This window comes from Chlorocebus sabaeus, chromosome 17 (genome assembly GCF_047675955.1).
Source record: "Chlorocebus sabaeus isolate Y175 chromosome 17, mChlSab1.0.hap1, whole genome shotgun sequence".
NCBI classification, from domain to species: domain Eukaryota; kingdom Metazoa; phylum Chordata; class Mammalia; order Primates; family Cercopithecidae; genus Chlorocebus; species Chlorocebus sabaeus.
Window position 1 is genome coordinate 71,506,735 of NC_132920.1, and position 26,604 is coordinate 71,533,338.

The following is a 26,604-nucleotide window of genomic DNA, read 5'->3' on the forward strand; positions in this document are numbered from 1 at the left end:
GCCTTTAATGAAAAGAATGCAGCTTTAGCTGCAGCTGGAGAGTTTGGAGATACCTGGTATCTTAGTCAAGTAAATGATAGAATGACAGCCAAAGAAAGGGACAAATTCCCTACCAGTCAGCAAGTCATTCCCAGTATGGATCCCCACTGGGATCTAGACTCAGATCATGGGGACTGGAGTCGTAAACATCTGCTGACCTGTGTTCTAGAAGGACTAAGGAGAATTAGGAAAAAGCCCATGAATTATTCAATGATGTCTAACATAACTCAGGGAAAGGAAGAAAATCCTTCTGCCTTCCTTGAGTGGTTATGGGAGGCCTTAAGAAAATATCCTCCCCTGTCACCCAACTCACTAGAGGGTCAATTGATCCTAAAAGATAAGTTTATTACTCAATCAGCCACAGATATCAGGAGAAAGCTCCAAAAGTGAGCCCTGGGCCCTGAACAAAATCTAGAGGCATTATTAAGCCTAGCAACCTCGGTGTTCTATAATAGGGACCAAGAGAAACAGGCCCAAAAGGAAAAGCGAGATCAGAGAAAGGCTGCAGCCTTAGTTATGGCCCTCAGACAAACAAACCTTGGTGGTTAAAAAAGGACAGAAAACGGAGCAGGCCAGTCACCTAGTAGGGCTTGTTATCAGAGTGGTTTACTAGGACACTTTAAAAAAGATTGTCCAAGGAGAAGCAAGCTGCCACCTCATCAATGTCTGCTATGCTGAGGCAATAGGTAGTGCACTGCCCCAGAGGGCAAAGGTTCACTGCCCCAGAGGGCACTGCCCCAGAGGACAAAGGTTCTCTGGGTCAGAAGCCCCCAACCAGCTGATCCAACAGCAGGACTGAGAGTGCCTGGGGCAAGCGCCAGCTCATGTCATCATCCTCACTGAGTCCTGGGTACATTCATCCATTGAAGGCCAGGAAATTGACTTCCTCCTGGACACTAGTGTGGCCTTCTCAGTGTTAATCTCCTGTCCCCGACTACTGTCCTCAAGGTCCGTTACCATCCGAGGAATCCTGGGACGGCCTGTAAATAGGTATTTCTCCCACCTCCTCAGTTGTAATTGGGAGACTTTGCTCTTTTCACATGCGTTTCTTGTTATGCCTGAAAGTCCCACACCCTTATTAGGGAGGGACATATTAGCCAAACCTGGAGCTATTATCTACATGAATATGGGGATCAAGTTACCCATTTGTTGTCCCCTACTTGAGAAGGGAATCAACCCTGAAGTCTGGGCATTAGAAGGAACAAACTCAAGCTTCAGCCTTAAGCCTTCCAACAGGAGAAAACTTCTCTTTATATGTCACAGGGAGAGCAGGAATAACTCTTGGAATCCTTACTCAGACTCGTGGGACAACCCCACATCAGTGGCATACCTAAGTAAGGAAATTGATGTAGTAGCAAAAGGCTGCCCTCACTGTTTAAGGGTAGTTGCAAAGGTGGCTATCTTAGTGTCAGAGGCTATCAAAATAATACAAGGAAAGGATCTCACTGTCTGGACTACTCAAGATGTAAATGGCATACTAGGTGCCAAAGGAAGTTTATGGCTAATAGACAACTGCCTAATTAGATACCAGGCACTACTCCTTGAGGGACTGGTGCTTCTAATATGTACATGCATGGCCCTCAGCCCTGCCACTTTTCTTCTAGAGGATGGGGAACCAATCAAGCATGACTGCCAACAAATTATAGTCTAGACTTATGCCAGCTGAGATGATCTCTTAGAAGTCCCCTTAGCTAATCCTGACCCTAACCTATATACCAATGGAAGTTCATTTGTGGAGAATGGGATATGAAGGGCAGGTTATGCCATAGTTAGTGATGTAACTGTACTTGAAAGTAAGCCTCTTCCCCCAGGGACCAGCACCCAATTAGGAGAACTAGTGGCACTTACCCAAGCCTTAGAACTGGTAAAGGGAAAAAGAATAAATGTGTATACAAATAGTAAGTATGCTTATCTAATCCTACATGCCTATGCTGCAATATGGAAAGAAAGGGGGTTCTAGGAACTCCCTAGGAACAGCAGGTTAGACCTCTGGGGGAACCCCCATTAAATACCACAGGGATATCATGGAGTTATTGCACTCATGCAAAAACCCAAGGAAGTGGCAGTCTTACATTGCTGAAGCCATCAAAAAGGGGAAGGAGAGGGAAGAACGGCAGCATAAGTGACTGGCAGAGGCAGGGAAAGACCAGCAGAGAGAAAGAGAGAGACAAAGTCCGAAACAGAAGGAGAGAGAGAAAGAGACAGAAATTCAGAGACAGAGAGAAAGAGAGAGGAAAAGACAGAGAGACAGAGAAAGAGAAAGGAAGTCAAAGAGAAGGAGACAGAATGGAAGAGACAGACAGAAAGTCAGAGAGACAGAGAAGACAGAAGAAGTCAAAGAGAAAGAGAGATAGAAGTAGTAAAGAAAAAAACAGTGTACCCTATTCCTTTAAAAGCCAGGGTAAATTTAAAACCTGTAATTGATAATTGAAGGTCTGCTCTGTAACCCTATAACACTCCAATACCACCATGTTTGTCGGTGTAAACAAAGGTATAGCCCGAAAGCACTGAGACCACTGACAGCCTGTAGCCTTCCTATCAAAAATCTTTAACCCAGCAGGTTTCCTAACAGGAGATGTAAATCTTAATTAATTACCATACAAAGTTCCAACCAGATCTAGGAGGAACTCCCTTCAGGACAGGATGATAAATGGTTCCTCCCAGGTGATCAAGGAAGAAAGACACAATGGGTATTCAGTAAATGATAAGGAAACTCTTGTAGAAGCAGAGTTAGGAGAATTGCCTAATAATTGGTCTGCTCAAATGTGCGAGCTGTTTGCACTCAGTCAAATCTTAAAGTACTTACAGAATCAGGAAGGAGCCATCTATACCAATTTTAAGTTAACATAGACTGAACGAGGTCTTATTAATAGCAAAGAATAACTGAAATCACAAACTTACAAAGTTTTCAACAAAAGTAAAGTTTGCTAAAAGTTAACAGTGTAAACATTTATTATCCTAACTTCTAATCTTGTGGAAATCAGACCCTATCAGTATCTCTCAAAGCTCAAGTCCATCAGCACAGAGCCATACAACTAATACCGCTACTTATAGGGTTAGAAATGGCTACTGCTACAGGAACCAGAAAGGCCAGTTTATCTCCTTCATTATCCTACTGTCACACACTCTCAAAGGATTTCTCTGACAGTTTGCAAGAAATAACGAAATCTATCCTTGTTGGGAGCAAGCCCCCCAAAATCTGGCCATAAACTGGCCCCAAGACTGGCCATAAACAAAATCTCTGCAGCACTGTAGCATGTTCATAATGGTTCTAACACCCGTGCTGGAAGGTTATGGGTTTACGGGAATGAGGGCAAGGAACACCTGGCCCGCCCAGGGCAGAAAACTGCAGCTAACTAGCCCAACCTATTCCTTTAATTCAGCCCATCTCTTTGTTTCCCATAAGGGATACTTTTAGTTAATTTAATATCTATAGAAACAATACAAATGACTGGTTTGCTGTTAATAAATGTGTGGGTAAATCTCTATACAGGGCTTTCAACTCTGAAGGCTGTGAGACCCCTGATTTCCCACTTCACACTTCTATATTTCTGTGTGTCTTTAATTCCTCTAGCACCACTGGGTTAGGCTCTCCCCGACTGAGCTGGTCTTGGCAATCCTTACTCTACAATCCCAAATAAATTCTTTGGAAGCAGTGACTCTCCAAAACCTCCTAGGCCTAGACCTCCTCACTACTGAGAAAGGAGGACTCTGCACCTTCTTAGGGGAAGAGTGTTGTTTTTACACTAACCAGTCATGGATAGTATGAGATGCTGCCTGGCGTTTGCAGGAAAAGGCTTCTGAAATCAGACAATGACTTTCAAACTCTTATACCAACCTCTGGAGTTGGGCAACATGGCTTCTCCCCTTTCTAGGTCCCGTGGCAGCCATCTTGCTATTACTCACCTTCGGGTGTATTTTTAACCTCCTTGTCAAGTTTGTTTCCTCTAGAATTGAGGCCATCAAACTACAGACGCTCTTACAAATGGAATCCCAAATGAGCTCCACTAACAACTTCTACTGAGGACCCCTGGACCAACCCACTGACCCTTTCACTGGCCTAAAGAGTTCCCCTCTGGAGGACACTACAACTGCAGGGCCCCTTCTTTGCCCCTATCCAGCAGGAAGTAGCTAGAGTGGTCATCGGCCAATTCCCAACAGCAGTTGGGGTATCCTGTTTAGAGGGGGAATTGAGAGGTGAAGCCAACTGGGCTTCTGGGTCCGGTGGAGACTTGGAGAACTTTTCTGTCTAGCTAAAGGATTGTAAACACAACAATCAATGCTCTGTGTCTAACTAAAGTTTTGTAAATGCACCAATCCAATCAGCACTCTGTAAAATGGACCAATCAGCACTCTGTAAAATGGACCAATCAGCAGGATGTGGGTGGGGCCAAATAAGGGAATAAAAGCTGGCCACCCCAGCCAGCAGCGGCAACCCACTGGGGTCCCCTTCCACTCTGTGGAAGCTTTGTTCTTTTGCTCTTAGCAATAAGTCTTGCTGCTGCTCACTCTTTGGGTCCACACTACCTTCATGAGCTGTAACACTCACTGCAAAGGTCTGCAGCTTCACTCCTGAAGTCAGTGAGACCACTAACCCACTGGGAGGAACAAACAACTCCAGACGCACCACCTTTAAGAGCTGTAACACTCACTGCGAAGGTCCAGATTCACTCCTGAAGCCAACAAAACCACGAACCCATTGGGAGGAATGAACAACTCCAGACGTGCCAACTTTAAGAGCTATAGCACTCGCAGCAAAGGTCTATGGCTTCACTCCTGAAGTCAGAGAGACCACAAACCCACCAGAAGGAAGAAACTCTGGACACAACTGAACATCTGAAGGAACAAGCTCTGGACACACCACCTTTAAGAACTGTAACACTCACCGTGAGGGCCAGTGACTTCATTCTTCAAGTCAGTGAGACCAATAACTCACCAATTCTGGACACACTACCATCCCCAGCCCTGGAAACTCTGCTCTGCTACTCAGCTAAGGGGGATGCTAAATTAGAGCGACTCTTCAGCATCATCATGGGGTAGGAGATTCCATGGTTCAATATGCATAAATTCCCTGATTCATAAATCCCTAGTTCCCTGGGCATAAACCTTGACACATTCCTGGGATAAATCCTTTGGAACCTCCCCATTTCAGGACAGGCTGCACTCCAATCATTTACTTGAACTAAAGCAAACTTGGGCTTAAGGTGCCAACTAGAGCTGGAGGGAGGCAGCAATCTAGTGGTAAAGATTAAGCTAATATATTCAATAAAAACCAACAGGCCATACATAGAAAACTGGAGTAAATAACTAATCCTTCAATGAAAGACATAAGTATATACTCCCCAAAAGGACAAATCTAATATCCATTGACTGACCCTAATGAGATGGCAATGTGTGAGCTCTCACCAAGAATTGAGTGCAAATCCTGTACAAAATTTCATAAACGATAAGATGTTCTTGGTGAGTTTCAGAATCCTAATTTTGAACTTTTTTCCCCTTAAACTACTTTCTCCAATATAGTGATTTCTATGTTTTCATGTTGACCTGTGTCAGCATTTAAAAAAATTCCAAGACTGTTGCTTGGGAGACACACATGCTAACCTTGTTTCTTCCACTAAGTAGCAGTTTCCTCATCTGCAAAATGTGGAATTTTACAGGTATAATCTCTAAAATTATTGAAAGTTACCAAATTCTGAAATAGTTAAGCTTTCCATCAAGGGGGAAAGGACTTAATATTTCCACGTAAAATACTGGTAAGATTTGTCACAGATAAAAAAAAAATGCATCTGTAAGAGAGAGACACTTAAAATGAATGTGCCAAATGTTGACAGCCTTGGAATTAGAGCTTCGTTATTTCTGCTAACACTGTCATTCTGGGCCACTCAAATAAGCACACTTTCCCTTTCCGTTTGGATATGCTTTTTATTCACTTACGTACTTCACAAATACTAACCTAATAAATATTTACTGAGTGTCTTTTATGTAGTTCTAGGTGCTGTTGCAAATACTTCTCATTTCAGATTTTTTTTCCACATGCTAATATAAAGTGTAGACAATTGTAGGATCTGAAGCAAGTACTCTATAAAAGTATGACACTGAAATGTATGTAAGAGGATGATCTGTCCACCAGCTGCCTCTCTCCCTATTCTTACCCCCACCTGTGGCAGCGGTCCTCTCACGGGGGCACCAGTTGCGAGGGGTCTATCCCTTGCAGACCCCTGACCCGAGGACAGACGAATGAAGTAACTGACGCACAGATATTCTGCTTTGCCAGTCCAGCTGAGGGTGTCCGTGCCACTTAAAGACTCCCTGCTGAGTGCTGCAAACAGTTGTGACTTTGAGTGCTGCAAACAGAGCAGCTAGTGAGACTCACATTTATTCAGTAAGATTAATTAAGAAAGGCTTTGGTCAACATTGTTAGAGGGTAATTGACATTGTGGACTTCCCAAGTAAAAAGCACTTAAGCACCCGCCGTTCCTCAAAGGTTAGTCTGAAGATCATATGAGTAAACAAGCTAGCTAGGTAAACTCCTCTGCCTTCCTTTATTACTACTTTAATTTGTTTAGCTAAAGGTAAAGGGACCAGGCTGCCTTCAGTCAGATCTATTACTGAAGTTATGCAAACTTCTCGGCCTTCCAAGGAGATTTGTGTCTATCTCTGTAAATATCTCTAATATTTTTTCCACCAGCCTGATTGAACGCCAACACCCATCCACATCCTGACCAGTCCTTTGAACTTTCTTCCCAAATATTTTGGATGAAAAGGAGGAGATAATTTTGATGTATGAGGCAGAAATTATAGAAGGCATTATTTGTGTAAAATACTAAGGTGGGCACTCTATTTATCCAAAGGATGGAGGAAAATATAGCCAGATGAGATGGAGGAGTCTAAGAGTAAAAGTGCGCATATATATATATGTATACATATATGTGTATATATGTATATATATTTGCCAGCAATGTACGATAGGCTTGTCTTTATGCATCACAGAAATAGATTTTTTTTGGTAAAGGTGCAGCCTGAATGTGTGTGTGTGTGTGTGTGTGTGCATGCACAGACAGTTGTGTTTTCCCCCCCACAGAGAAAATATGTTTTAAATGGCTAAAGGTTTTTCTTTGTGTTTTTTACCTGCAGATATTCAAATATCCCATTTATTTTATCATACTTATGATAAGTCTGCACTTCAAGGGGAGTCCCGATATGCAAAACTATAATTTAAAAAGACACTTGCATGAGCTCAAGACTGAATCCTTCATGTCTAAACTATAGCATCCATTTTTTAAGGTTTCTCCAACTCTCAGACTGTCATTTGTCATCATCATTTCATTGTTTACATGTTTATTTTGGGAATGCAACATTTAGAAAACTGGAATCTACTTCAAGAAATGTGAAGTGAGAATTTCATCACAAAGTAAATACTGAAATCAAGTGGCATTTATTTTCACACATCTTTTATTGAAATTTATATTTTTGGATATCACCTTTTAGCGAGCTTGCAATGAACAGGATATAAGACACACACCAACTGTCAACTGAAATTCATATGTTAAGTTGTGTTAAAAGTTTGAAAATTGGAATTGATTATAAGGCAGTCTTTTTTCCTTTTGACTTCAGAAAGCTGAAAACCTAATTGTTGAGAAACTGAACAATCTTTTAAATTCAAACTGCAAGCTAAATATCCTAAAATATCAGTACTGAAAGGCTTCATAAAACATTCTGAAGCCATGATTTATTTAACAGATGCATATTGAAAACCTGAGATGTGTAAAACATGGTGATAGTCATCGAACAGGAAAAGAAACAATTACAGAAAAGTATAAGGCATGGGATTAACCCAAAAATGTTTACAATAGAAAAAAAAAAAAAAAAAGAATTACCTCTGCAACTCTAGTAATCGACTTGTTGGTAAAATATATGTCAGACACTTATAACATTTTTCTGTCTTTGGACAAACTAGAAATCATTTGCCTCATGGCTACTAATATTATAATACTAAGCAAAACAGATCTAAAGAGAAGCTCTTAAAATGCAATAAGAAAAGTTCACCATAAAAGGGAATCTCCATCTTAGAAAGAAATCACTATTCTTGTCATTCATTCAACACTAGCTCAGACAGATCACAAAATAATAAGGTTCACTCAGTATCCTGAGGAAATCAAGATGGCTCCTCCATACCACCAGCATGACATGCCTGGCATTTTATGTTTTCCAGAGGTAAATTAGTATGTTGCAAGCTGCCCTTGGGATGACCATCAACATCATCACCTTCAGTTCCGCTGACCATCTATGTCCACAGTTTAGTTCTTTAAGGAATCTCCACACTGTTTTCCATAGTGGTTGTACTAGTTTACATTCTCACCAGCACTGTGGAAGTGTTTCCTGGTCACCGCATCCATGCCAACATCTACTGTTTTTTTATTTTTTGATTATGGCAGTTCTTGCAGGACTAAGGTGGTATTGCATTGTGGTTTTGATTTGCATTTCCCTGATCATTAGTGATGTTGAGCATTTTTTCGTTTGTTGGCCATTTGTATATCATCTTCTAAGAAATGTCTATTCATGTCCTTAGCCCACTTTTTGATGGAATTGTTTGTTTTTTTTCTTGCTGATTTGTTTGAGTTCATTGTAGCTTCTGGATATTAGTCCTTTGTGAGATGTATAGATTGTGAAGATTTTCTCCAACTCTGTGGATTGTCTGTTTACTCTGCTGACTGTTCCTTTTGCCCTGCAAAAGCTCTTTAGTTTAATTAAGTCCCAACAATTTATCATTGTTTTCATTGCATTTGCTTGTGGGTTCTTGGTCATGAAATCCTTGCCTAAGCCAAGGTCTAGAAGGGATCTTCCAATGTTATCTTCTAGAATTTTAATTTTCAGCTCTTAGATTTAAGACCTTAATCCATCCTGTGTTGATTTTTGCATAAGGTGAGAGATGAGGATCCAGTTTTATTCTTCCACATGTGGCTAGTCAGTTATCCCAGCACCATTTGTTGAAAGGGTGTCCTTTCCCCATTTTATGTTTTTGTTTGCTTTGTGGAAGATCAGTTGGCTGTAAGTATTTGGTTTATTTCTGGGTTCTCTACTCTGTTTCATTTGTCTATGTGCCTAATTTTATACCAGTACCATGCTGTTTTGGAGACTATGGCCTTATAGTATAGTTTGAAATCAGGTGATGCCTCCAGATTTGTTCTTTTTGCTTAGTCTTGCTGTGACTATGAGGGCTCTTTTTTAGTTCCTATGAATTTCAGAGTTGTTTTTTCTAATTCTGTGATGAATGATGGTGGTACTTTGATGGGGATTGTATTAAATTTGTAGATTGCTTTTACAGTATGGTCATTTTCACAATATTGATTCTACCCATCCATGAGCATGGCATGTGTTTCCACTTGTTTGTGTCATCTATGATTTCTTTCAAAAGAGGTCTTTCACTCCCTTGGTTAGGTGTATTCCTAAGAGTGTGTGTGTGTGTGTGTGTGTGTGTGTGTGTATACATGCTATTGTGAAACAGGTTGAGTTCTTGATTTGATTCTCTACTTGATTGCTGTTGGTGTATAGAAGAGCTACTGATTCATGTACATTAATCTTGTATCCAGAAACTTTACTGAATTCTTTGATCGGTTCTAGGAGCTTTCTAGAGGATTTTTTAGGGTTTTTGATGTAAATGATCATATCATCAGCAAACAGTGACAGTTTGATTTCCTCTTTACAAATTTTGAAGCCCTTTATTTCTTTCTCTTGTCTGATTGCTCTGCCTAGGACTTCCAGTATTATATTGAAGAGGAATGGTGAGAATGGGCATCCTTGTCTTGTTACAGTTCTCAGAGGGAATGCTTTCAACTTTTCTCCTTCATTATGTTGACTGTGGGTTTGTCATAGATGGATTTTATTACAATGAAGTATGTCACTTGTATGCCAAGTTTGCTGAGAATTTTAATCATAAAGCAATGCTGGATTTTGTCAAATGCTTTTCCTGAATCTATTGAGATGATCATGAGATTTTTTAAAAATTTCTGTTTATGTGGTGTATCACAAAACATTTATTGACTTGCATATGTTAAACCATCCCTGCATCCCTGATGTGAAGCCCACTTGATCATCATGGATTATCTTTTTGATATGTTGCTGAATTCAGTTAGTTAGTATTTTGTTAAGGATTTTAGCATCTATGTTCATCAGGGGTATCGGTCTGTAGTTTTCTGTTTTGGTTATTTCCTTCCATGGTTTTGATACTAGGGTAATGCTGGCTTCACAGAATGAATTAGGGAGGCTTCCCTCTTTCTCTGTCTTGTGGAATAATGTCAATAGGATTGGTGCCAATTATTCTTTGAATATTTGGTAGAATTCTGCTGTGAATCCATCTGGTCCTGGACTTTTTTTTTGTTGGTAATTTCCAAATTATCATTTCAATCTCACTGCTTGTTATTGGTCTGTTCAGGGTATCTAATTTTCCCTGATTTAAGCTAAGGGAGTTGAATTTGTTTTTCAGGAGTTTATCCATATCTTCTAGGTTTTCCAGTTTACGTGCATAAAGGTGTTTATAGTAGCCTTGAATGACCTTTTGTATTTCAGTGGTGTCAGTTGTAATATCTCCCATTTCATTTCTTACTGAAACTATTTGGATTTTCTCTCTTCTTGTCTTGGTTAATCTTGCTAATGATCTATCCATTTTATTTATCTTTTCAAAAACCAGCTTTTTGTTTCATTTATTTTTGTATTTTTTTGTTTCAATTTCATTTAGTTCTGCTCTGATCTTGGTTATTTCCTTTATTCTCTGGGTTTGGGTTTGGTTTCTCTAGTTCCTTGAGGTGTGAACTTAGAGTGTCAGTTTTCCATTTTTCTGATGTAGGAATTTAGGGCTATGAACTTTAGCACTGCCTTTGCTGTATTTCAGAGATTTTGATCAATTTTGTCATGATTATCATTCAGTTCAAAGAATTTTTTAAATTTCCCACTTGATTTCATTTTTGACCTAATGATTATTCAGGAGCAGGTTATTTAATTTCCATGTATTTGCCTGGTTTTGAAGATTCCTTTTGGAGTTGACTTCCAGTTTTATTGCACTGTGGTCTGAGAGAGTGCTTGATATAATTTCAATTTTCTTAAAATTATTGAGAATTTTACAGCCTATCATGTGGTCTATCTTGGAGAAAATTCCATGTGCCATTGAATACAATGTGTATTCTGCAGTTATTGGGTAGAATGTTCTGTATATATCCATTAAGTCCATTTGTTTCAAGATATAATTTAAATCCATTGTATCTTCATTGACTTTCTGTCTTGATGACCTCTCTAGTGCTGTCACTGGAGTATTGAAGGCCCCCACTATTATGGCGTTGCTGTCTATTTCATTTCTTAGGTCTATTAGTAATTGTTTCATAAATTTGGGAGCACCAGTGTTAGGTGCATATATGTTTAGGATTGTGATATTTTCCTGATGGACAAGGCCTTTTACCATTATATAATGTTCCTCTTTGTCATTTTTCACTGCTGTTGCTTTAAAGTTTGTTTTGTCTGATGTAAGAATAGCTACCCCCCTCACTTTTGTGTCCATTTGCATGAACTGTCTTTTTCCACCCCTTTAACATTATGTGAGTCTTTATGTGTTAGGTGAGTCTCTTGAAGGCAGCAGATTGTTGGTTGGAGAACTCTTATTTATTCAGTAGTTATCTTTTAAGTGGCATTTTAAATAGTTATCTTTTAAGTAGTTATCTTTTACTGTTATCTTTTTTGGGGCATTTAGGCCATTTACATTCAATGTTAGTATTGAGATGTAAGGTACCACTACACTTGTTGTGCTGTTTGTTACCTGTGTACCTTGGTTTTTTGGTTTTTGTTTTTGCTTTTTAAATTGGATTTTTGTTTTATAGGTTCTGTGAAATTTATGTGTTAAAGCAGTTCTGTTTTGATGTGTTTCCAGGATTTGTTTCAAGATTTAGAGCTCCTTTTAGCAGTTCTCATAGTGATGGCCTGGTAGTGGCCAATTCTCTCAGTATTTGTTTGTCTGAGAAAGACTGAATCTTTTCCTTATATATGATATTCAGTTTCACTGCACACAAAATTCTTGGCTGATAATTGTTTTATTTGAGGAGCCTAAAGATAGGGCCTTAATGCCTTCTAGCTTGTAAGGTTTCTGAACATCTGACAGATTTTCCTTTATAGGTTACCTGGTGTTTTTGTCTCACAGCTCTTAAGATTTTTTCCTTCATCTTTATTTTAGGTAAGCTGATGATAATAAGCATAGGTGAAGATCTAGGTCTCTAGTGAGACTGGGGATGTTTTCCTCAATTATTCCTTCAAATATGTTTTCCAAACTTTTAGGTTCCTCTTTTTCCTCTGACACACCAATTATTCTTAGGTTTGGTTATTTTACATAATCCCAGACTTCTTTGAAGCTTTGTTCATATACTCTTATTATTTTTTCGTTGTCTTTGTTGGATTGGTTCAATTCAAAGACCCTGTCTGAATTTTAAGCTCTGAATTTCTTTCTTCTACTTGTTCAATTCTATTGCTGAGACTTTCCAGAGCATTTTGCATATCTATAAATGTGTCCAATGTTTCCTGAAGTTTTGATTGTTGTTTCTTTGTGCTATTATCTATTTCCTTGACTATTTCTCCCTTCACTTCTTGTATCTTTTTTTGGATTTACTTGCATTGGGCTTCGCGTTTCTCTGGTGCCTCCCTGATTAGCTTAATAACGAACCTCCTGAATTATTTTCCAAGTAAATCAGGGATTTCTTCTTGGTTTGGATCCATTGCTGGTGAGCTAGTGTGATTTTTTGGGGGTGTTAAAGAGCCTTGTTTTGTCATATTACCAGGGTTGGTTTTCTGGTTCCTTCTCATTTGGGCGGGCTCTGTCAGAGGGAAGGTCTAGGGCTGAAGGCTGTTGTTTGGATTCTTTAATCCCATGCAGTGTTTCCTTGATGTAGTACTCTCCCCCTTTTCCTATGGATGTGGCTTCCTGAGAGCCAAGCTATAGAGATTGTTATCTTTCTTCTGGATCTAGCCACCCAGCAAGTCTACCAAGGTCTGGGCTGGTACTGGGGGTTGTCTGCATAGAGTTCCATGATGTGAACCGTCTGTGGTTCTCTCAGCTGTGGATACCATCACCTGTTCTGGTGGAGGTGGTAGGAGGGTGAAATAGACTCTGTGAGGGTTCTTAGTTTTGGTGGTTTAATGCTCTATTTTTGTGCTGGTTGACCTCCTGCCAGGAGGTGGGGCTTTCCAAAGAGCATTAGCTGTGGTAGTATGGAGAGAATCAATGGTGGGTGGGGCCCTAGAACTCCCAATAGTATATGTCCTTTGTCTTCAGCTATCAGGGTGGGTAGAGAAGGACCACCAGGTGGGGGCAGGGCTATGCACGTGTGAGCTGAGATTCTCCTTGGGTGGGTCTTGCTGCAGCTGTTGTGGGGGATGGGGATGAGGTTCCTAGGTCAATGGAGTTCTGTACCTAGGAGGATTATGGCTGCCTCTGCTTAGTCATGCAGGTTGTCAGGGAAGTGGGGGAAAGCTGGCAGTCATAGGTCTCACCTAGCTCCCACACAATCTGAAGGGCTGGTCTCACTCCCACCATGCCCCCTACTAACAGAACCAAGTCTGATTCCAGGCAGTTGGAAAATAGGGCTGAGAACTTGCCCCCAGGCTACCAAGCTCCCAGCTGCAAAAAAAAAAAAAAAAAAAAAAAAGGGCTTTAGTTCTTCCCCTGCCTGTCCAGTCTGCATACCAGATTCACACCCTCCCCCATGTTCTGGCCAGGAGGCTTCTCAACTGGTTCAAATGGTTACAAAGTTTAGCTGGAGACATCCTTCTCCCTGTGGCATTTTCCCTACACCTCTGGCCACCCACCCAAATGATCCGTGTGATGCCAGGCAGGAATGGCCTCCTCAGAGACCCAGCGAGCTCCCAGGCCCTTTCCCTCTCCTTCTTCTAGCCCTATATTTCACTCGGCTCTCTAAATTGACTCAGTTCCAGGTAAGGTCAGAGTCTTCTCCTGCAAGCTAGACCTTCAATTTCCTCACTGGGGGTCTGTGTTTGGGACTAGAAGATATCCCTTTGCCACCTCCACAGTTTGGGGACTCATATTATTTGGGGTGTCTCCTGAGTCCTGGGGGAGCAGTCCCCTTCCTTTAGAGGGTCTGTGGGTCCTCTCAGGATTCCTGACTTATTCCTGCAGTTGTTCTGGAGGAAAAATTCACAATGCAAGTCTCTGCACACTGCTCTGTCCATCTGAGTTGGAACTTTAATCTAGTCCTGCCTCCCATCTGCCATGATGATCCACAATCTCTATTTTAAAAGAGAATTTCTTTTAACTAAGAACAGTCAAATAAAAAGAAAAAAATCACTAAAACCTAAAAGGTTATTCACAATTTATAAAATTGATTTTAGCTTATTCATTTAACAAACATTTTATAGATAAGACACTTTATCATACAGATGTAATCATGATCTTAAGTAATGAACTTCACTGATAGTGTTTCTTCATTGGGCATACATAGCTGAGGGATGTGTGCAAATCCTCTGTACACTGAAAAAGTCTCTTATCTGAGTGCTTGGACAAAGCCATCGAGATCATTAGGAAGGAAACCTTGCTCATTTTCTCTCTTATACGTTATAGCTTTATCTCTGCTTTGGATCCTCAATCTCAGTATATAAATGTTTGTCTCCCCATATTCCTTTCATAAGCTTAAGGATCCTCGAGGTACCACTATTTTTTTCCTTTCATTCTCTAATAACATCTGCCTTTTCCATTGCCGTCTACTTCACCCCAACCTTCTCTAACTCATTGATATGGTTTGGCTGTGTCCCCAGCCAAATCTCATTTTGAATTGTAGCTCCCATAATTCCCATATGTCATGAGAGGGACCTGGTGACAGGTAATTGAATCATTGGGTTGGGTCTTTCCCATGCTGTTCTCATGACAGTGAATAAATCTCATGAGTTCTCATCATTTCATAAAAGGTAGCTCCCCTGCCCACACTCTCTTGCCTGCTGCCATGTAAGGCATGCCTTTGCTCCTCCTTCACCTTTCACCACGATTGTGAGGTCTCTCCAGCCATGTGTCCATTAAACCTCTTTTTCTTTATAAATTACCCAGTCTTGGGTGTGTCTTTATTAGCAGCATGAGAATGGACTAACACACTCATGATTAGGCAGCACATAGCATAGTAGTTTGGAACGTGGGCTCTGAAGCCACACAACATAGGTTCTACTCTTGATCTTACACCTCCTGACATTGTGACATCGGTTAAGTTTTTTTAATTTTTATTTGCTAAAATAACTTCATTTGTAAAATGAATGTTATGATTGTACCTACATCTTAGGATTGCTGAGAAAATTAAATGAGATACTTTTAACTACTTAGAAATGATAATACACAGTACTTAGTGTGTTCTGGAAATTGTCATTGTTATACTTCTTCTAAACCCATCATCTAAATCTTTTACTGGCACAGATCATGAATGTCTCAAGTGACTATATTTCAAGAATTCCAGGGACAGTCCCAGTGTACACCTGTTGTCTCAGCATAATGATTGGTAGCATTCTGTTTTAATCTCAAAACTCTCTCAGTTTGGAAATAAATTACATGTTCATCCTAACACTGACTTGCAATTGAAAAAGCCAGTAGACCCATTTTTGTACCTTTCCAGCATTACTTTAAACTATAGTGCATACTTTTATTTCTAAAATTCTTATTCTCAGGCTTCTGTAATTGGAAGAATTATGCCCATATCCACTGTACCTGCCCATGAGGGTTGCAAGCACTAGCGGGTGGCAAGCTCTCACACAGCTTCTCACTGTGGTCCAGGACTTCCAAGGGAGTGCTGCCTCATGGATTTGACCAGATCCACAAAGATTATACCACTTTCGCAATAGTCCTGTGATTATTATGTTCACATGTATTTATATTGAATATCACTTATACAACATTTAGAAAATAACTATGTCCCATTCTTATATTTTTCTAAACCCTTTCAGTAGCTGGATTTCCATTTCTTCTCCATGTTTTTAATTTATGGCTTTAAAAATTAAGAATTCTTGCTTTAAGTTCAACCCATGACCTCTTTAATGAGTTAAAAACATTAGGATATAAAATAGCAGATTTCATCACTGAAAAAAAAATAACCCATCTAATTCACAAAGTCTGTTTCTCTCAAAAAAAAAAAAAAAAAAAAAAAAGTTCTCTGTGCCAAAACATGTGAAACCCTTGTTGAATCTCAATCCTGTGCATTCACTTTATGCCCCCAGAATGTGTTTGGAATAATGGAGCATCAGGTTAACTATAGCTGAACCAATGACCAGAAAATATCTTCCACCAGCATCATACTTTTAAAATCTTGACCTTATTTAAGAGAAGGGATAAGAGATGCCCAAGTAACAACTGAAATTAAGCCACTCCCCTTCATTTGAGAACAGATAATCTAACGCCATGGATTCTTCTTCATCCCAACCAAGCCATTCTTTTAATCAATTAAAAGCAGAGACTAATGCACCAAGGTGAAACTCTTACCTGTGTGTAGCAACAATATTGCAACATTCCCTGATTATTGTCAGGCCTTAAGACTCAGATTCTGCTCCGATTCCTCAGTTGACCATCTTTCTAATTAATGCAAAATCTTTATGGGCTTGTATCAATTTTAAACTTGCAGTTCATTTAGCAGAGGCCCACATATTTTTCAATATCCTTTTCAGTTTCATTCTAAAAGCTATCTGGCCCTATCCATACTTCCTTGCCTGGATCTTAGCTATACAGAAAGAGAGCTCAGAACCATTGTTGCTGTAGATCCGACTCTTAAATATTACCTATTAACCAGATTCATTGCTTCCCACCTAACTGGATGTTCTAATAATAATGACTTGCAGAATTTGTTAGGTGGCAGTAGAGTATTCTTATTGGTTAGTTCTCCAGTTCCTCCCTTTGCCCCAGGCCTGGAGTATGCCTCTATTATAATATTCTCTCATGCTTTTGGGCTTCCAGAGTGCTCAAGTCTGAATATATCCAAGCAAAAATAGTATTCTTTTGCAGCCACTTATTAGCTGTGAGATCTTGATATATTTACATATTACTCCTGTGACTCAGTTTTCCAATTTGTACAGAAGAGGATAATAATACTTTATCTGCCTATTCAACAGATTTTCTATGGATGAAACAAGACCGTGATGTTATTCATTAAATGCTTTTTAATTATAAACTAATATACAAGTTACAGTATATTATCATGATGCTAGTGATTCACAGATGGATATGTATATAACTTCATATAATACACTTTATTAGAAATAGAATCTTTGGTGTGTTAACTTTAATGTTAAATTTTAGTGTTTCTTAATGTCTCAGGCAAAACAAGGACTAGCTAATGCATTATTTACAATGTGGAAAACCACAGAGTAAAATATCATGTGACTATTATTTCTATTTTTTTGTGTACCTTGTCGCATTTTATATAAGCCTGATTCACTTGTCATTTTCAACATGTAGGTGACTATGGTGACAGGATAGTCAGCTTTGTAAAAAATGCATTCAAACCTATTGCTCTGGACAAAGGCCATCAACATACATTTAAATCATAAAAAGTGGATAGGATGCTGGACAGTCTAATCCAAAGACTTGTCACCTTAGGTGAGCGTAATACTGGAAGGGCCCTAAAGCTGCAAGATGTTATCTTTTGAGACATACTTTTTTGGATAATTAATTTTCTTATTATTTACCATTCTATTGCTGTCTTGCTTTTACTCACTGCCTTTGTCACTTTTACTAATAACATTGTTTTTCTATCTAATTTATTTTGCTTATACCTTTCAATGGTAGATATTTTTAAAATATGTGTAAATTTATTTGTAATAGCATAGCACCATAATTTTATACAAAGTAACTAGGTAGGATTATTTGACAAAAACATATATTTGAAAAAAAAAATTCTGAATACTACTGAAGTAATATAAAATGACAGTGGTAGATGAATTTCCAATGCTAAGTGTACAGTACTGATTATATTCCTGAAAAGCATGAATTTGTATTGCTAAACCTTCTATGCCAAGACTTTTCAGGTATACTAACAATAGAACCTGTATTTATTGAGCTCACTCATTTTAAGTAAAACAAGTATTGAATACTGACAGATTAAATATACAGTTACAAAGAATCATTCACTTGCTGAACCCTTATTTTAAAAAGGAAAATTTTAGGAAAAAACAGTGAAACTTAAAACATGTTGTAAGAGAGAAAAGAAAGGAAGCTTGCATTTATCAAGAGGCATTGTAATAGTCCGTTTTCACACTGCTGATAAAGACATACCTGAGACTGGGCAATTTACAAAAGAAAGAGAGAGGTTTATTAGACTTACAGTTCCACATGGTTGGGGAGGTCTCAAAATCATGGCAGATGGTGAAAGGCACATCTCACATGGTGGCAGACGAGAGAAGAGAGCTTGTGCAGGGAAAGTCTCCTTTTTAAAAATCATCAGATCTTGTATGACTCATTCACTATCATGAGAACAGCATGGGAAAGACCCACCCCCATAATTCAACCACCTCCCACGACATGTGGGAATTGTGGGAGTTACAGTTCAAGATGAGATTTGAGTGGGGACATGGCCAAACCATATCAGGCATATTCATAAATGGGGAAATAAAAGAGATTAAATTTAAGATTTGGTTGTTATGGCCTATGGGGCACAGGATCAGGAGACAAAACTCACAGGTAAAATAATGTGGAAAATGTCATTGGAAACATCTTCATGAAAGTCTGGAACTCCAAAGGGCTCCTGTAAGAGCAAAGTAAAAATAACACCTATTATAAACTATAAGAAGAAAAAATTACCTGTCTCAAATCTTGGCATTGAATTGAGTGAAAAACTCTCCTTTGGTTTATAATCATGAACTGTTCTTTATTTAAGTTTGAGGAAACTCAAATTTCTTTCACAGGTTAAAAATAAAGTCAAGTGGGAAGCCATGTTCAAGTTGACAAAGTGGTTACAGCCACTCAGCACACTGATCAGCCTGGCACCCCACCCCCAAGGAAGCCATAGTTGAGTCAGCAAAGCAGCTGTGTCCCTTCAGTGCCTGAACTGATGTGGCACAATCTACCTTGCACTACAAATACCACAAAGCCCTGCAGCCACTGTTGACACAGATTACAGCTGAAGAAGCTGCACAAATGGTACACTACTACACCCACCCAGAACCAGAGCGTACCTACCCTACTCAAATGATATCCTAAGACGCATCTGCAGATGATAGTGTTTCCTTACAAAACACACTTTATGATATCGGAAGAGGTGTTTTTTACCCTGTCTGCACGGATATCAATTTTAGGACACAAGAAACATGAAAAAGCAAGAAAACTTGTCACCACAAAGGAACATAATGTTTTTCCAGTGACTGATCCCAAAGAAATGGAAATTTACAAATCATATAAAAATGAATCCAAAATAATGATCTTAAGAAACTACAACAAGATACAGGAAAATGCAGATAGATAATTCAAGGAAATTAGAAAAACAATTCATGGTCTAAATGAGAAATTCAACACATAAATAAACATAATGAAAAAGAACCAAGCAGAAACTTTGGAACTGAAGAATTCAATGAATGAAATAAAAAATGCAACTAAGAACTTCAACATCAGACTAGATCAAGCAGAAGAAAGACTCTCTGAATTTGAATACATGTCTTTTAAAATAACCCAGGGGAATAAAAAAGAAAAAGAATGAAAAAGAGCAAAGTAAGTCCGCTGGACTTATGAGACACAATTAAGTGAATAAATTTTGGCATCATGGGAGTCAGAGAGGAAAAAGAAATGAAGAATGGCACAGAAGTCTTATTTAACAAAATAATTGCTGAAAATGTCCCCAAGTCTTGGGAGAGATATGGACATCCAGATCTGCTGAAGCTCAAAAGTACTCAAATAGATACACCCCAAAAGTGTTCTCTCCTAGGAACATTATATCAAACTATCAAAACTCAAAGACAAGGAAAGAATTCTAAAAGGGGCAATAGAAAAGCATCGAATCTCATATAGGGGAATTGCATTAGACTATTAGTGAGTTTCACAGCAGAAAATTTGCAGGCTAGCAGAGAATGAGATGATATATTTATAGTGCTGAAAGAAAAAGACATCTTCTAGAAAAGAATACTATACACAGAAATGCTGTCTTTCAGTTATGAAAGATATATAAAGTCTTTCTTAAACAAGCAAAAGCTGAGGGAATTTATAACCACTAGACTGACATTAAGAAATTATTAAAAGAATGCTTCTACTGGAAGAGAAGGAACAATAATTACAAACACAAAAACATATAAAAGCATAAAACTCACTCATTGAGGTAAATTCATAATCAAATTCATGACACTCCATTATTGTGATGGTGATGTATAAATATTTCAAATATCTGGTATACAGGTAAAAAAACAAATGGCCAAACATAACTATAATAGCTGCAATAAGTTATAAAGGAATACACAGGCTGGGCATGGTGGCTCACATCTGTAATCCCAGCACTTTAAGAGGCCAAGGTGGATAGATCACAAGGTCAGGAGATCGAGACCATCCTGGCCAACACAGTGAAACCCTGACTCTACTAAAAAAATACAAAAACTTTGCTGGGCATGGTGGCACACATCTGTAGTACCAGCTACTTGGGAGGCTGAGACAGGAGAATCACTTGAACCCAGGAGGCGGAGGTTGCAGTGAGCCGAGATCACACCACTGCACTCTAGCCTGGGCCACAGAGTGAGACTCCATCTCAAATAAATAAATAAATAAATAAATAAATAAATAAACAAACGAACAATATAAAAAATGTAAATTTTTGCAAGAAAAATATAAATTGTGTGTGTCTAGGGGGTAAAAGTCTAGAGCATTTGTATGTTACCTAAATTAAATTGCTACCCACATAAGATAATCTATTTTAATGGTGAGATGTGCAATGTAAGTCTCAGAAAACACAAAGTAAAAAATGACATTACATACACAAACAAGAAAGAGAAAGGAATCAAAACAGCACCATAGAAAAATTACCAAATCACAAATGTATCCATGAAGAGGGGGAAAAAAGGAACACAGGATCTACAAAACAACTAGAAAATAATTAACAAATTGATAAGATTATGTTTTTACCTATCAAAAATAACTTTGAATGTAAGTAAATTAAATTTTTCAACCAAAAGACACAGTGACTAAATGAATTTTAAAAATGAGATATAACTATATGCTACCTACAGGAGTCATTTTTAGCTTTAAGGACACACGTAGGCTGAAAATAAAGGGATTAAAGAAAATATTTCATGCAAGCAGTTACAAAAATAAAGCAGGAGTGGTTATACTTACATGAGATAAAAAAGATTCCAAGTCAAAAACTATTATAAGAGTCAAAGATAGTCATTATTTAATGATAATGATTCAATTTATCAAGGAAACATAACAAACATAGATATATATGCTCCCAACATTGGGACATCTAAATATATAAAGCAAATATTAATGGACATAAAGGAAGAAACAGATAGCAATACAATAATAATATGAGACTTAAATGCCCCTCTTTCAACAATGGACAGATCAATCAGACAACATTAATAAGGAAATGCTGGGCTTGAACTGTACTTTAGACCAAATGGATCTGACAGGCACACATAGAACTTTTTATCCAACAACAACAGACTGTACATCCTTTTCTAGTGTACATGGAACAGTCTCCAGAATAGAACATATGTTAGGCCACAAAACAAGTTTTAACAAATTCAAGAAGATTCAAATTGTATCTATATTGTTTTTGACAACTGTATGTAACTAGAAATCAATAACCAAAATTCTTGGAAATTTTCCAAATGCATGGGAATTAAGCAACATGTTCCAATGAGCCAAAAAAAAAAAAAAAAAAAAAAAAAAAAACCAAAAGGAAATTTTTAAATATCTTGAGATACAAATGCGTACATTAAAAAAGAAGATACATTTCAAATAAATAGCCTTGAATTATACTTCAAGAAGCAAGAGAAATAATAAAATATCAAGCCTAAAGTTAGCAGAGAGGAAGAAATTATAATAAAGAATAGAACAGAAATAAATCAAATCGAGAGCAGAAAAATGGTATAAAAATTAGTAAAACCAATAGTTGGTTCTTAGAAAAAATAAACAAAATTGCCAAACTTATAGCTCCACTAAGAAAGAAAAAGAAAGAAGGCTCAAGTAAACAAAATCAGAAAAAGAAGTAGAGACCTTACAGCAGATGCCTTGGAAATAAGAATTATAAGGTACTATTGTGAATAGTTATGTCCCAACAAATTGAATAACCTAGCAAAAAAGGATACATTTGTAAAAAAATATGACCTATCAAGATTGAATCTGGAAGAAATAGAAAGCTTGAGAAGACCAATAACAAATAAAGAGATTGAATAAGTAATTAAAAACCTTCCAATAAAGAAAAACCCAGGACCAGATGGCTGCATGGCTGAACTCTACCAAACATTCAAAGAATAATTATGACTAAGACTTCTTCAATTCTTCCAAAAGAAATGGAGCAGAGGAAATGCTTCCAAAGACAGTTCATGAGGCCAGCATCATCTTGATACCTAAGCAAGGCAAATACACTCCACAAGCCAATATCTCTTCTAAGAAAAACCCCAGAAGCCAATATGTCTTCTAAATATCAATACAAAAATACTCAATAAATGTTAACAAACCAAATTCAACAACACATCAAAAAGATGATACATCCTAAACAAGTAAGATTCATCTTGGGCATGCAAGGCTGGTTTAATATACACAGATCAAACAATATGATACATCAAATTAACAAAATAAAAGATACAAACCACGTGATCATTTAAAGCATTCAACAAAGTTCAACATTCTTTCATGATAAAAACTTTTAACACTTAGAGTAGAGAAGGAAAGTTCCTCAACACAATAAAAGCTGTTTATGAAAACCCCACAGCTAATTTCATAATCAACAGAGAAAAACTGAAAGCTTTTCCACTAAGATTCAGAACAAGGCAAGGATGTCCACTCCTTTCACTTCTATTCAATATAGTAATGGGAGTACTAGCAAGAGCAATCAGAAAAGAAAAATGAAATAGAAGGCATTTAAATTAGAAATGAAGAAGTGCAATTTTCACTATTTACCAATGATATAGTTTTATATGTAGAAAACCCCCAAAACTTCACACACACACACACACACACACACACACACACAGTTAGAACTACAAAATGAATTAAAGTTGAAGAACACAGAAATCTACACACAAAAATTAGTAGCAATTCCAAACAAATAACAACCTAGCTGGAAAAAAATCAGGAAATAATCCCACTTACAATAGCATTTTTAAAAAGTACCTAGGATAAATTTAACCAAGGAAGTGAAATATTTATACACTGAAAACAATAAAATATTAATGAAAGAATTTGAAGCAGATACAAATAAATGAAAAGGTATCCCATGTTCATGGATGGAAAAAAATATGCTTAAAATGTCCATACTATCCAAAACAATATATAGATTTAATGCGATCTCTATAAGAATTCCAATGGTATTCTTCACAGAAATAGAAAAAACAATCCTAAAATTTGTATGGAACCACAAAAATACCCTGAATAGCTAAAGTAATCTTAAGAAAGTAAAACAAAGTTGGAGGCATTTCATTTTATAATTTAAAATTATATTACAAAGCTATGGCAATCAATACAGTATGGTGCTGGCATAAAACAGACACATAGACTAATGAAACAGAAGAGAGTTTCCAGAAATAAATCCAAACATATATGGCCAAATAATTTTTGACAAGGGCACCAGGAGGAAACAATGGGAAATGGATAACCTATTCAATAAATTGTTCTGGGAAAACTGGTTTTCCACCTACAAAAACGTGTAAGTGAAAACTTATCTTACACTATACAAAAAAATCAATTCAAAATAGGTAAAAAACCGAAAACCACAAAACTCTAAGAAGATAACATAGAATATAATCTCTACTTTGGTCTTGGCAATAATTTTTTTGAGTCTGACAACTAAAGCTCTATCTTCAAAAACAAAAATAAATAAATTGACTACATAAATCAAAAAGTCTCTGTACAGAAAAGGAAACAATCAACAATATAAAATGGCAATGTTTGGACTGGGAAAAAATGCAAGCCTCATATCTAATAAGGGTTTAATATATAAAATGTATTAAAGAACACTTAAAACTCAATAGCAGAAAAACCAATAACCCAATTAAAAAAGAGCAAAGGATCTGAACAGACATTAATCCAAAGAAGACATAAAGATGGCCAATAGGTATATGAAAAGTGCTGAACATCGCTAATCATAAGGTAAATGTAAATTTACCACTATAAGGTATTACCTCTTACCCATAAGTATGGCTATTATCAAAAAGACAAGAGATAACAGATTTTGGTGTGGGTGTGGAGAAAAAGGAACCCTTATTCACTATTGTTAAAAATGTAGATTGGTTATGGGACAGCCATTATGGGACAGATTACGGAGGTTCCTAAAGAAATTAAAAATAGAACTAGCATATGACCCAGCAATCCCACTTCTGTGTATATATCCAAAGAAGATGACATCACTACTTCATAAAGATATCTGCACATTTATGTTCATTGCAACATTATTCTTAATAGCCAAGATGTGGAAACAACCTAAAGCACACTGACAGATGAATGGATAAACAAAATGTGCTATATATACACAGTGGAATATTATTTAACCTTTAAAAAGAGGGAAATTCTGCATTTACCACAACATAGATGGATCTAGAGGACATTATGCTAAATGAAATAAGCCAGACAGAGAAAGAAGGAAAATCTTGCATAAACTCACTTATGTATGAAATATATTTTTTTTAAAAGTCAAACTCACAGAGGTAGAGAATGAAACAGTGGTTACCACAGGTTTGAGGATGGGAGGAAATGTGGAGATGTAGGTCAAAAGATACAAAAAAGCAAAAATTTAGAATGAACCAGTCTAGAGATCTAACGTACAACATGAGTTCTAAAGTTAATAAAATTCTGTTGCATTCAATGTATTTGTTAAATAAGCATATTCTAGCTGTTCTTGTCACAAAAAGTAACTATGTGAGATGATAGGTATGTTAGCATACTTTACTATAGTAACTATTTTGCTGTCTATATGTATCTTATAATGTCATGTTGTAAACCTCAAATATACACAACAAAAATTATTTGGAAAAACTGAAGCCAATAATTTAGTTTAAAACCATTATTGTTTTATAGCAGATTTAAGCAATTGCCAGAAGTGAGTGCTGAGTCTCTCTGGAGCAAGTCAGTTACAAGAAGACTGTAAAGTATTCTCTCAGATAAAGACCTAAAAAGGATGAGCTCGCAACAAAAATAAAAAGAAAATATGAGGAAGTGCAAACAGGAAAACTGACAGCAGTGCAAAACCTGCACATTTTTAATATTTTGAAGTTGCTAGACCCAAATATTGGTAGTATGTATGATATGCTCAAGTAAATAAAAGGAACAACTGAAAATATTTGCAAGAACAGACTATTAAAGTGTCTGAACACATTTCAATAAAGACTTGAATGAAACCTCTAGCTGTGGAAAGTATGAACATTGAGATAAAAATTCAATAGATATGTTTTATTGGGCTAAAGAGAGAATTAACAAACTTAAATAGAAACCATAAGCTTTGTCTAAATGTTGTCCAAAGAGAAAAAGTGATGGGAAATATGGAAAAGTGTTAAAGGTATAATGGATACATGAAGATCTAATTTATATCTTACCTAAACCAGAAATGAAGAGAGGTTACATGGAACAATGAGCAAATACTATGGTAATATGTGATTAATCTAACTAAACATTGATTATATAAACCACAATTAAAATAATGCATTGCATGATAAAAAAAAATAGAACAAAATATTTGACAATATTCAATAGATTAGAAAATGGTCATTGTATTTTAAGTATAGGGAAGCTAAGTGGATTTCTTGGATAATAGTAAATACGTTACCAAATATTAGAATTTAAGAAATACACATCTTAAAAACTTCTTGAATTACTATGTAAAAAAGTAAAATAAATTGTACAATAGTAGTAGCAAAGAAATAGAATGAGAAAAAGTAATATATTTTAAAATGACCAACTATTAAAAGACAGAATGCAGACATGATAGGTCTCATAAAAATTACAAAATAACAAAGTATAAATGCTTTGTTTAAAAAAACTGAGTAAATTAAAAATGAATTCAGCTATATATTATTTGCAATACTCATGTCTGTATATATGTATACAGAAAGGTTGAAAATAAAAAAGATAAAAAGAAAATACTAAAAGGAATACAATTTACCTATATTAAGATCAGAAAGAAAGCTTTAAAGCAAAAATAATAATTTCCACTGCTAAAGAGGATTACTTATAATAATAAAAACTTCAATTTTCTAGGAAGATATAACAAATTTCTATGCACCTAATAACATATCATCAAAATGTTTAAGTTAAACCACGAAAACCAAGAGGAACAGTCAAATCCACAAATCACAATGGAGATTTTGATGTAACTTTCTCAGAAATTGATAGATTAAGTAAATAAAAATTAAGCATGGATT